The sequence below is a fragment of the Piliocolobus tephrosceles genome, chromosome 15, assembly GCF_002776525.5.
Source record: "Piliocolobus tephrosceles isolate RC106 chromosome 15, ASM277652v3, whole genome shotgun sequence".
Taxonomy (NCBI): domain Eukaryota; kingdom Metazoa; phylum Chordata; class Mammalia; order Primates; family Cercopithecidae; genus Piliocolobus; species Piliocolobus tephrosceles.
In genome coordinates, this window is record NC_045448.1 from 86,483,415 (window position 1) to 86,495,640 (window position 12,226).

At 42.4% G+C, this 12,226-nt stretch overlaps 1 pseudogene; it reads right to left on the minus strand.

Annotated features, from left to right (window-relative positions):
• Positions 1-1,924: 1,924 nt before the first annotated feature.
• Positions 1,925-2,836, minus strand: LOC111551143 (annotated as a pseudogene).
• Between the last annotated feature and the right edge of the window lie 9,390 nt (positions 2,837-12,226).

A 12,226-nucleotide genomic window follows, 5' to 3' on the forward strand; every position in this document is an offset into this window, starting at 1 on the left:
AAAGAAAGAAAGAAAGAAAGAAAGAAAGAAAGAAAGAAAGAAAGAAAAAGAGAGAGAGGGAGGGAGGGAGGGAGGGAAATTGGAACGGCTTCAGAATTGTCAGTTAAATATAATTGTTTTTGCCTGGGTCTACTGATCAGACAGGTTTACATTGTCTCTATTACATGTTTTTTTGTTTGTTTGTTTGTTTGTTTTTTGTTTTTGTTTTTGAGATGGAGTTTTGCTCTTGTTGCCCAGGCTGGAGTGCAAATGGTGAGATCTCAGCTCACCACAACCTCCATCTCCCAGGTTCAAGTGATTCTCCTGCCTCAGCCTTCCAAGCTGAACTACAGGTGTATGCCACCACATCCGGTTAATTTTTGTATTTGTAGTAGAGACAGGATTTCACCATGTTGGCCAGGCTGGTGTCGAACTCCTGATCTCAAGTGATCTGCTCACCTTGGCCTCCCAAAGTGCTGGGATTACAGGCGTGAGCCACCGCACCCAGCCTATTACATGTTTTAAAGTCATAAAACTGCTGCTCCTGTAATATTTCTTAAACTTGCTTGATTTGTCTGTGAGCTAAAGCTGTAAGGTCTGGCTGCTGGGCTTCCTGAAACCTTGCACACATCTTACTGTATGATTGTATTTGGTTTTGAGTCTCTGGATTCTGGGGTCTGGACAGGTGACCATAGTGAGGCCTGCAGAAATATGCATGTCCTCACTGTTTGGACTACCAGCTGCAAGGCAGAGCCAAACCCAATATGGCCCCATCATCCCTGGCTCAGCTGTGCTACCTGGTCATGCTGGATGTGGTTTGATCCTCCAGGAATTTGCTTCACAGCTCTTTCCTCTGTCCCAAGCTCTATGCCTGATGTGTAAATTCAGGACCCAAAGGGCACAAAAAACCAAAAAACTACTAAATGTAAGGAAAACAACTCTGTATACAGCATGTATAAAGAAAAGCAAGATATATTTGGGGGGATAAAAGTTTTAAAGGCATTAAGATGTGTATTTGTTGAGAAAAAATAATTTTGTGTATTTAAGAAGTTATTTAAAGGTTTTCTTTGTTTGTTTTTGACAGGATCTCTCACTCTGTCACTCAGGCTAGAGAGCAGTGGAGCAATCATGGCTGACTGCAGCCTTGACCTGCCAGGCTCAAGCAGTCCTCTCACCTCAGCCTCTTGAGTAGCTGGACTATAGGTGTGTACTGCCACACCCAGCTGATTTTCTTTTTTTTTTCTTTTTTCTTTTTTTTCTTTTTGAGATAGAGTTTTGCTCTTGCTGCCCAGGCTGGAATGCAATGGCTCCATCTCGGCTCACCACAACCTCTGCCTCCAGGGTACAAGCAATTCTTCTGCCTTGGCCTCCTGAGTAGCTGGGATTACCGGCATGTGCCACCATGCCTGGCTAATTTTGTATTTTTAGTAGAGACAGAGTTTCTCCGTGCTGGTTAGGCTGGTCTTGAACTCCTGACCTCAGGTGATCCACCTGCCTCAGCCTCCCAAAGTGGTAGGATTACAGGCATGAGCCACCGTGCCTGGCTTACCCAGCTGATTTTGAAACTTTTTTTGTAAAGATGGAATCTCACAATGTTTCCCAGGCTGATCTCAAATTCCTTGGGCTCAAGTGATCCTCCTACCTCAGCCTTCCAAAGTGCTGGGGTTACAGGCATGAGCCACTGTGCCCCGCCTTAAAGGTTGTTTTTAAATGAAGAAAAAAGATATCAATAACATTAAATGAATGTAGAAAGTTGGGAAGAGAAAGAGAATAGAGAAAAAAGGTATAAGAGATTATAAAAGGTTTGTGAAAATCTTGTGGGTCAAAAGCTGACTGAAACTGGATGGATTTATAAGGTTTTAATTATTTATTTATTTTAGAAAACTGATGTTTATTTTCCATCAACCTTATTTCCACATTGCTTAAGAGACTATAGAAGAGTAGCTTAAACCCACTCAGTGGTTGTTCCTACCCATTTAGTGGCCTGAGCAGTGGGCGCTGCAGACCAGTCTTCCGCGGCAGGCTGAGCACTCCACTCTTCACTAGGAACCTGCTAAATAGGCACAGAGGGCACCTGCATGCCTTCAGACCAGTGCACAACTTCAGGCTGAGTAGCAGTGAATTCAGGAGGGAGAGCAGTCTATTTACCCTGAAATTCCTTCTTGATCACAGCTTTTTTAGCAGCTCTTCCTTATCAACCTTCCTTCTCAATTGCTTCAGGATCTCTAAAAACGTAGAGATCAGGTATAACCTCCCTTGGGTGTTCAATGGAGATGGTGTCATGCATGCCCAGACCTTCCCAGGCCAGCCTCCACATCAGACCCACTGAATGAGCTCTCTTGTTGTATTTAATGGCGATGTCCGTACGGTACAGAGGAGAATCTGTTACACAGAGCTATGGTAGGCAGGTTAACATAAAAGGCCTATGCAGGAGGCCACTGGTCAGCTCTGGGACCAGTAACCACCAGAAGACATGGCCCCCAGAAGGTTGTCTGGATCTGGTTAGTGAAAGTTCCTAGAATGAAACAGCCAGCAACAGGAGTGGCTCCAACGGCAGCAACAACTTCAGCACAGCCAACCAGGTAGTATTCCTGGAGGATATGATGCTGACATCAGCAGGGTTTTCAATGGCACAAGCTGCCAGCAGAAGCTTCTCCAGATTTATGATGTCGATGCCATCACTTTTCCTTTTATAGATGTGCTGTTCCATTTGGAAGTCAAGGTTGGTGCTACCTAAGTGGCTTTCTGCTGCAAGGAACTTGAGGACACCCTTCTCCTTAATTTCCAGAACAATCAGGCTCCAAACATTGTAAAAGTTTCTCTGTAAGTTATGACAGGGCTGGACACAGTGTTTCATGCCTGTGATCCCAGCACTTTGAGAGGTTGAGGTATGAGGATTGCTCAAACCCAGGAGTTTGAGACCAGACCTGGTAGCATAGTGAGACCCCATCTCTATTTTAAATAAATAAATAAAAAGTTACGATGGGAATCCAGAACAGTGGATCTATGGTCCCTTCTCTAAGTAGTGAGGAAAGGCAAGGTTTCATTAAAGTTAACTTTAATATTGATAATAGATTATATGGAACTAAAATTTGATTTTATCTTTTGAGTAAGAATTTTGTATAGTTTTGTTGTTTTTGTTTGTTTCGACAGTCTTACTCTGTTGCCAAGGCTGCAATGCCACAGCACAATCTCAGCTCACTGCAACCTGCACCCCCTGGGTTCAATCGATTACCATGCTTCAGCCTCTCAAGTAGCTGGGATTACAGGCATGCACTACCATGCTCAGCTAATTTTTTTTGTATTTTTGGCAGAGATGGGGTTTTACCACATTGGCCAGGCTGGTCTTGAACTCCTGACTTCAAGTGATCTGCCTGCCTCGGCCTCCCAAAGTGCTGGGATTACAGGCATGAGCCACCAAGCCCAGCCTGTGTAGGATTAATAAGAAATAGTAAAATATTTTTGTTCACCTTTGAGTAAACTGCAAAAAACAAAAAACAAACATAAACAAACAAACAAAAACGGAAGAGAAGAGACAGATTCTATCTCAGGCTGTCTTTATTAAGTCTTTCGATTGTTAGAAAAACAGACTCTTTTCTATTCAAGAATAAAGGTTTTTGCTTTTTAAAAACCTTTTAATTATCACTTTGGCTAAATAAATTTTATCCTATTTTTGTTTGTTTGTTTTTGAGATGGAGTCTCGGTCTGTCGCCCAGACTGATGTGCAGTGGTGCGATCTCGGCTCACTGCAACCTCTGCCTCCTGGGCTCAGCAATTCTCCCGCCTCAGCCTCCTGCGTAGCTGGGATTACAGGCACTCACTACTACACCCAGCCAATTTTTATATTTTTAGTAGAGACGAGTTTTCACCATGCTGGCCAGGCTGGCCTCGAACTCTCCTTCAGCCTCCCAAAGTGCTGGGATTACAGGCGTAGTCCACTGTGCCCAGCCTCCTATTTTGACTTTTAAAATTTTTAACAGGCTTCTCAAATCAAATTTTAAATTCAAAACAAAGTCTTTTAGGCCACAAACTAACTTTGCAATGCTACAGGGGGCCCCTCAGCATCCAAAAGAGAGATAATAAGCAGGCTTATTTAATATGTTCAGTGACATGGGAAGCATTGTCAAATAAGAAATGATGTTTAACTTTCTTTTCTTTTTTTTGTTTTGCTTTATTGTTTTTTAGAGACAAGGTTTTGCTCTTGTTGCCCAGGTTGGAGTGCAATGGCGCAATCTCGGCTCACTGCAACCTCCACCTCCCAAGTTCAAGCAATTCTCCTGCCTCAGCCTCCCGAGTAGCTGGGATTACAGGCATGCACCACCACACCCGGCTAATTTTGTATTTTTAGTAGAGATGGGGTTTCTCCATGTTGGTCAGGCTGGTCTCAAACTCCCGATGTCAGGTGATCCACCCTCCTCAGCCTCCCAAAGTACTGGGATTACAGGCGTGAGCCACCATGCCTGACCTGATGTTTAACTTTCAAATTACATTTTGGATATGTTATTAATGTAGGTTCCAAACACTGGCTGGGCACAGTGGCTCATGCCTCTAATCCCAGCACTTTGGGAGGCTGAAGTGGGTGGATCGCCTGAGGTCAGGAGTTTGAGACCAGCCTGGCCAACATGGTGAAAACCCATCTCTACTAAAAATACAAAAAAAGTAGCTGAGCATGGTGGCAGGCACCTGTAATCCCAGCTACTCAGGAGGCGGAGGCAGGAGAATAGCTTGAACCTGGGAGATGGAGGTTGCAGTGAGCCAAGATCACACCATTGCACTCCAGCCGGGGCAACAAGAGAAAAACTTAGTCTCAAAAACAAACAAACAAACAAACAGAAACATAAAACTGTATGAGTTTCCTAAAATTCTGATATGTCTCGGTATAAGTCACAGTTATGGCTATTATGTTAAATTATTATAGTCCACAGAAATAACCAAATTTCCTTGTCAATTGGGTCTTTAACTATGGCCATTTTAAATTGTTTCCACAGTTAATTACTTAATTCTGATGCATTTCCTGAAAGTTCTTTACAAGCAAGTAAAATCACAGTGTTGTGTCTTCAAGGAGGTTCATGGAAAGAATATAAAGAACCTTGACAAGCACTTTTTTTTTTTTAAGACAGAGTCTCATTCTGTCACCCAGACTGGAGTGCAATAGCATGATCTTGGCTCATTGAAACCTCTGCTTCCTAAGTAGCTGGGACTACAGGCATGTGCCACCAAGCCCAGCTAATTTTTGTATTTTTTTGTAAAGACAGGATTTTATCATGTTGCCCATGCTGGTCTTGAACTCCTGAACTCAAGTGATCTGCCCGCCTCAGACTCCCAAAGTGATAGGATTACAAGTATGACCTACCATGCCTGGCCATTGCCGGATTTTCATGCTAAATCAGCAAGTACCAAAATTGTTAGTATACGCAGTTTGAATGAACTCCATGGTCCAAGTCAGATTACCTGTGATAACCCAGTTTTTATTTATTTACTTATTTTGAGACAAGGTCTGGCTCTATCACCCAGGCTGGAGTGCAGTGGTACAATTGCGGCTCACCGTAACCTCCTTCGTCACCCCTTCCCCACTCCCCACCTAAGCCCTGCAAGTAGCTGGGACTACAGACATGCACCACCACACCTGGCTGGTTTTTGTACTTTTTGTAGAGATGGGGTTTCACCATGTTGCCCAGGCTGGTCTTGATCTTTGAGTTCAAAGGATCCATCTGTCTCGGCCTCCCAATGTGGTGGGATTACAGGTGTGAGCCACCACACCAGGCCAACCCAGTTACTAAACAGTACTATTCACCTAAATTGGAAAAACAAAATTGGTATTGAAGAAGATATACACCCAATGTTAAGCATAAACTCATGGAGAGCCTAGACAGCTGCCTCATCTTCCACTCTTAAAAGCTCTGTACTCCATGACACATTATGGTAGAGATTAAATGATCCAAATAGAAAATGTGTGCATGTGTGTGTGTGTTATGTGTGTGTGTGTGGTATGACTGTTTTAAATTGCTAAAACGGTTTTTGACCAATGTTTGGTTTGTGAAATCCATAATTCTGGGGAAACAATAAAAACTTCAGGTACACTTCTGCTACCTGATTGGCCATTTGAACATTTATAGAGGGAGTTCATTCAATTGTCATTCAGAATGCTTATTTTCTGGTTGTATAGAAGCTTTCACTTGAAAGAAGTCTGATGATCTAACAGTAGCTAAAAGTTTGTTAGGAAATGTGTTTTTTTTAGGGGGCAATCCTGGAGAAATCTCCAGTGATAAAGGTATTTGTTTCATTGAACAAATTGTAAAACAGTTAAATAAGAAACTACAGATAAAATAGTACTAGGCAAAGCTAAGTAAATCAACTGGATTGCCTTGGTCAAAGGTATTGCAGATTGATGACAATTAGATCCACTTTCAGCAGAAAACATAAGTTGACCCTTTATAAAACAGTCACTGGAAAGCCTATGCCCCTAATGATAGAAACTCATGGCTGGGCATGGTGGCTCACACCTGTAACCCCAGGAGTTTGGGAGGCCGAGGCGGGTGGGTCACCTGAGGAGGAGTTCCAAGCCAGGCTGGCTAACATGGTGAAACCCCATCTCCACAAAAATACAAAAATTAGCCAGGCATGGTGGTGCATGCGTGTAATCCCAGGTGCTCTGGAGGCTGAGGCAGGAGAATCCCTTGAACCCAGGATGTGGAGACTGCAGTGAGCCGAGACTGGGCCACTGCACTTCAGCCTGGCTGACAGAGCGAGACTCTATCTCAAAACAAAAACAAAAACAAAAACAGAAACAAAACAAGACAAAACAAAAACTCATGTATCTTCTGCTCCTAAACTTTGATATGACTGACAGTGGCTTTAATGCATTATGCCAAAGTGCATTTTTACCAGGTAAAGGAAGCTTTTCATGATCCACTGACTGAGGACAATTAAATCCTTCATGATCTAGAACACAGAGATTGGGTCTTCTAGAAACAACAGAGAAAGACTACCCTTGCCACTCACACTGCAGCAAAACTTTAGGACCTTGAACCTTGGGTCTGTAATCTCACAACTCAGAAGGGCCCCTCCAGACTCTTGGAGCTGTATACCTGTTGGAGACCTTAAGGTAAAGCTAACCAGGGAAGTTTCTCCCCAGAAGCAGATGGAATCCTAGATGTGGAAAGCTTTCTCAAGATCACAGATCAAGACTTCTTTGCCATCAGGAGACTCTTACCTCTCTTAATTTTTTTCCTTGCTTATGCCTCTGTGAAGATTAGAACTAGAAAAAGTCTTGTGTGGACCCATATATACCCAAGTATATATAAAAAAAATATACTTTTATTCGTGGAGGATTTCACCTTACATGAGCAACCTTATGCATGAGCAACCTTATGCCTTGATGGATAGAAAATGAAGGGCCAAAGTGGGTGAGGAATTTTCATGGTATCTTTGTAGCTCCATAATCAGTCAGAAACAGAACATTGGTCTATTTCTTTTAACCTACATTATAGGTTGAAGCAAACATTGCCAGGGGGCCTTCACCCTTCTGAATGGGCATAATTTGTTAGGTTGCTTTTTCCATGATTTGGGGTAAATGAGACAATGATTAGAAATTTGTCCCTCATAATAGGCTCTATAGCAGATTGTACTATAAACACTATGCTAAAGACTTCTTTAAATTTCTTGCTAAACTTGTGCTACATAATAGAACTGCTCTAGGCTACTTACTGGCTGAACAGAGAAGAATCTGTGCAGTTGCTGCCTATATATATATATTTAGAGACAGGGTCTCACCATGTTGCCCAAGCTGGTTTCGAACTCCTGGGCTCAAGCAATCCTCTTGCCTGGGCCTCCCAAAGTGCTGGGTTGTAGGTGTGAGCCACCATACCCAGCCAGTTGCTGACACTTCTTGTTGCACATGGATGAATACATCAGGTACTATAGAGATTCATTAGCAGGGGATTAACAAACTGGCTGCTTGGTTGAAACTCACAGACCCTTTATCAAGCTTATTCTTTAATCTATTTAATTTTAGTTGGTTTAGTTCATGGGGACCCTGGCTAAGCAGCATACTCCAAACTCTCGGTATTGTCCTTCTGGTAGTCATAATAGTCGTCTCCCTGGTGAACTATATCCTCTAAAAAATTGTAAATATTTACATGCAGCCATCCATAGAATGTCAAATGGTCTCTCTTCAACTGGGATGACAAAATATCAAAGAAATACATAATCATGAGGACACTGTAATCTATGAAAGACATGTTGAGACCAGAAGCCCAAAATGATCATAACTGAGAGTAGCAATTAGCGATGTTTTGCTCACACTCTCACTTAAGTGACAACATGACCAAAAGGGGAGAATTGTTCAACAAAATTATGGGAGGCCACTGTTTTGGATTGAACTCATGCACTAGGCCCCAACAGGCTAGATTGGATCTAACCAAATGGAGTCCCTCATGCTAAATGCAACACAATCAAACTAAAACTTTAAGGAAGCATATGGATCCCCAAAGAAACCAGGAATTTTTTCTCCAGAAAAGAAGGGATTATAATATAATAAACAAGTCCTCTCTGCTCTAACCTTTACAAAAAGGTAATCTAAATTCTTCGTTCTCATCTTATAAAACACACTCTTCTGCTGTTTCTCAGTGGGATTTGAAACCAAGTAAGTCTACTTGCTATGGTGACAGCGTGACAGCAATATATAAAGTTTGGTCAACCTCTTCATTTTAGGAGGTTGAGGTTGACTAAAAGGAAGAAATTGTTCAATTAAGTTTAGCCTAAAGCTGCCTGCTTACATATTTTAAGTTTAGTCTGTATACATATTAAACTGTAACCTAACTGGATGTGTAAACAGACAGTACCAATCACTGAGTTTTAGCAAATCACAGGTGGTCAACTGTTCAAACCATGTTCTGTATATGGTTATGTATATTATGTATATAATAAGACAAACATCGATCTGTAACCAACATGGCTATTTCTATACCTCACTTCCATTTTCTTTCTCAATTTTATTTATTTATTTATTTATTTATTTATTTATTTATTTAGAGACAGAGTCTTACTCTGTTGTACAGGCTGGAGTGCAGTGGTGCAATCTTGCCTCACTGCAACCTCCGCCTCCCAGGGTCAAGAGATTCTTCTGCTTTGGCCTCCTGAGTAGCTGGGCTTACAGATGTGCGCCACAATGTCTGGCTAATGTTTGTATTTTTAGTAGAGAAGGAGTTTCACCATTTGGCTAACCTGTTCTCAAACTCCTGACCTCAAGTGATCCACCCACCTTGGCCTCCCAAAGTGCTGGGATTATAGGCATGAGCCACCACGCCTGGTCTGATTTCCATTTTCTGTATGTCATTTTCCCTTTTTTGTTTTTGTTTTGTTTTGTTTTGAGACAAAGTCTTGCTCTATCATCCTCCAGACTGGAGTGCAGTGGGATGATCGTGGCTCACTGCAACCACCACCTCCTGGCATCGAGCCATCCTCCCACTTTACCCTCCTGAGTAGCCAGAACTATAGGTGCACACCACCATGCCCAGCTAATTTTTGTATTTTTTTTTTTTTTTTTGTAGAGACAGGGTTTCAACATATTGCCCAAGCTGGTCTTGAACTCCTGGGCTCAGATGATCCGCTCTCCTTGGCCTCCCAAAGTGCTGGGATTAGAGGCGTGAGTCACCACGCCTGGCCCATTTTCCTTTTCCTGTCCATAAATTCCTCTCTGACCACATGGCAGCACCAGAATCCCTCTGGTTCAGGGAGTTACCGGATTCATGAATCATTCTTTACTCAATTAAACTCTGCTAACTTTAAAATGTCTAAACTTTTTCTGGCCGGGCATGGGGACTCATGCCTGTAATCCCAGGCTGGTGGATCACCTGAGGTCAGGAGTTTAAGACTAGCCTGGCCAACATAGTGAAACCCCATCTCTACCGAAAATACAAAAATTAGCTGGGCATGGTGGCAGGTGCCTGTAATTCCAGCTACTTAGGAGGCTGAGGCAACAGAATCGCTTGAACTCAGGAGGCAGAAGTTGCAGTGAGCTGAGATGGTGCCACTGCACTCCAGCCTGGGCGACAGAGGGAGACTCTGTCTCAAAAATAAATAAATAAAATTTTCTTTTAACATGTGTAAGACACTGGGTGCGGTAGCTCATGCCTATAATCCCAGCACTTTGGGAGGCCAAGGCGGGTGGATCACCTGAGGTCAGGAGTTTGAGACCAGCCTGACCAGCATGGTGAAACCCTGTCTCTACTAAAAAATACAAAAATTATCCAGGCATGGTGGCAAGTGCCTATAATCCTGGCTACTCAGGAGGGTGAAGCAAGAGAATCACTTGAACCTGGGAGGAGGAGGTTGCAGTGAGCTGAGATCATGCCATTGCATTCCAGCCGGGGCAACAAAGCAAGACTCTTTCTCAAAAAAAAACAAAAAACATAAAACGTGTAAGAGGAAAGGTCTTATAGTTACTAATATAAATGAATTGAGAACCAAATGCTCCATTCACCTGTCCTGCTGCTCTGGAGATGTCACCTCTCTCCTACTGCTTTTGAGGCCCAGGTTTTCAGTTATTCCCAGGCTCCTTTGTCATGTCGTCCTTGCCTTCCCTCAAGCACTCATGACCAAAGAATAAGTAGGCCAAGTAGATAACGTTCTTTAAAAAGAGTGCAGAGTTCCTGCCCTATTCATCTCCACTTTCCAAATACCTTTTGGCTTCAGCTTATCTCATTTTTGCAGCTTTAGGACCTAACGAAAACTGCCCATGAAGGAGCAGGCAGGTTCTCTCTTTGTGAAGAGGCTCCTTGTGCCTCCAGCTGGGGGAAGCACTAGAACTGCAGTAACAAGAAGAGTACCCAAGAAATCAAGTCTGTTTCCTTCCCCATTTTCAGAGGACTGTGGAGATCTCAAACAAAGCCAGCTAGGCACAGATTTCTTTAGAGCTTTGGGTTCTTTCCTGTACCAAACATTTTAAATTGCTATGCAAATTATAAATTCGTCAGCTTTATCCTTTATGGCTTTTGGCTTTTCAGTCTTGCTTGGAAAGAAGTTTCCTAATCCCAATATATATTTTTTAAGTTCTTCTTTACTTATTTCTGGTACTTTCATGTTATTTAACTCCTCAATCCATTTGAGATTTATTCTGGGGCTCTCCCCCAAATTAATGGGTTAATTAATCCCTCTAACAGCATTTCTCCACTTTTTTGAAATGTCTCCTTTAAGAAGTAAAATATTCTTTTATTCCCATTGTTGTTTCTGAATTGGATTCTGTTCCATTGATTTATTCCGCTGATTCAGTGTCAGCACCACATTGTTTTTATTCTTATAGCTTCAAGGTATCTTTTGATATCTAAAAGGACATCCTCTTGTTTTTCTTATTTTCCCAATTTTTCTTGGTTGTTTTATACTTTAGTTTTGCAAACTAGAGCAAGTTATATAAATCTGCATCTGTTTTTTCACCTGAAAAGGTTAAGATTGTGGGCTCTGCAGCCTTTATATTGTCTGGGTACCAGTAAGGGTCCACGCAGGGAAACAGAATCTTCTAGGGGGGCCATCTGGTGGGATCTGAAACCCCATAGAAGCTGCCTGATGGGAGCTGAGATCATGGAGGGAGGGCCTGCAGGGTAGATGTGAGAGCCACCTAGGGACATAACTGTTGCCAGAGACACTACAGGAAGAAGAGAAAGAGAGAGAGATACCTTGGCTTCTCTCCACCTCCTCCCTCTCTCCCAGCTTTCCATTGGCTGAACCAACCCGGAAGCCAGAGAGCAAGGGAGCCTGGGAAACGCAGTTCTCTGTGATATAGCACAAAGGCTCAGAAAGGCAGAGAATTAATTGGAGAGGAAAAGGCAGTTGACTACAGCCGTTTGTTAGTTGTGTGACCTTGAGGAAGTTGGTTAACCTCAGTTGCCTTAGTTTCCTCCTTCAAAAAGTGGAGATGAATAATAATAGCACTTTCCTCACAAGGCCATTGTGAGGATTAAATGCATTAATACATGTTACATATTTTGTATTGTTTAATTTAATAAGTGTTATTTATTATTATTGTATAAAATGAAGATAGCAATACCTATCTTGCAGACAACTATAAAATGTTTACAGGCCAGACGTGGTGGCTTATGCCTGTAGTCCCAACGCTTCGTGAGGTCAAGACAGGAGGATCTTTTGAGGCCAGGAGTTGAAGACTAGCCTGGGCAACACAGTGAGATCCAGTCCCTACAAAAAAAATTTAAAATGGGGGTAAGGAGGAGGGTTTCAAATTTTTAAAAAATTA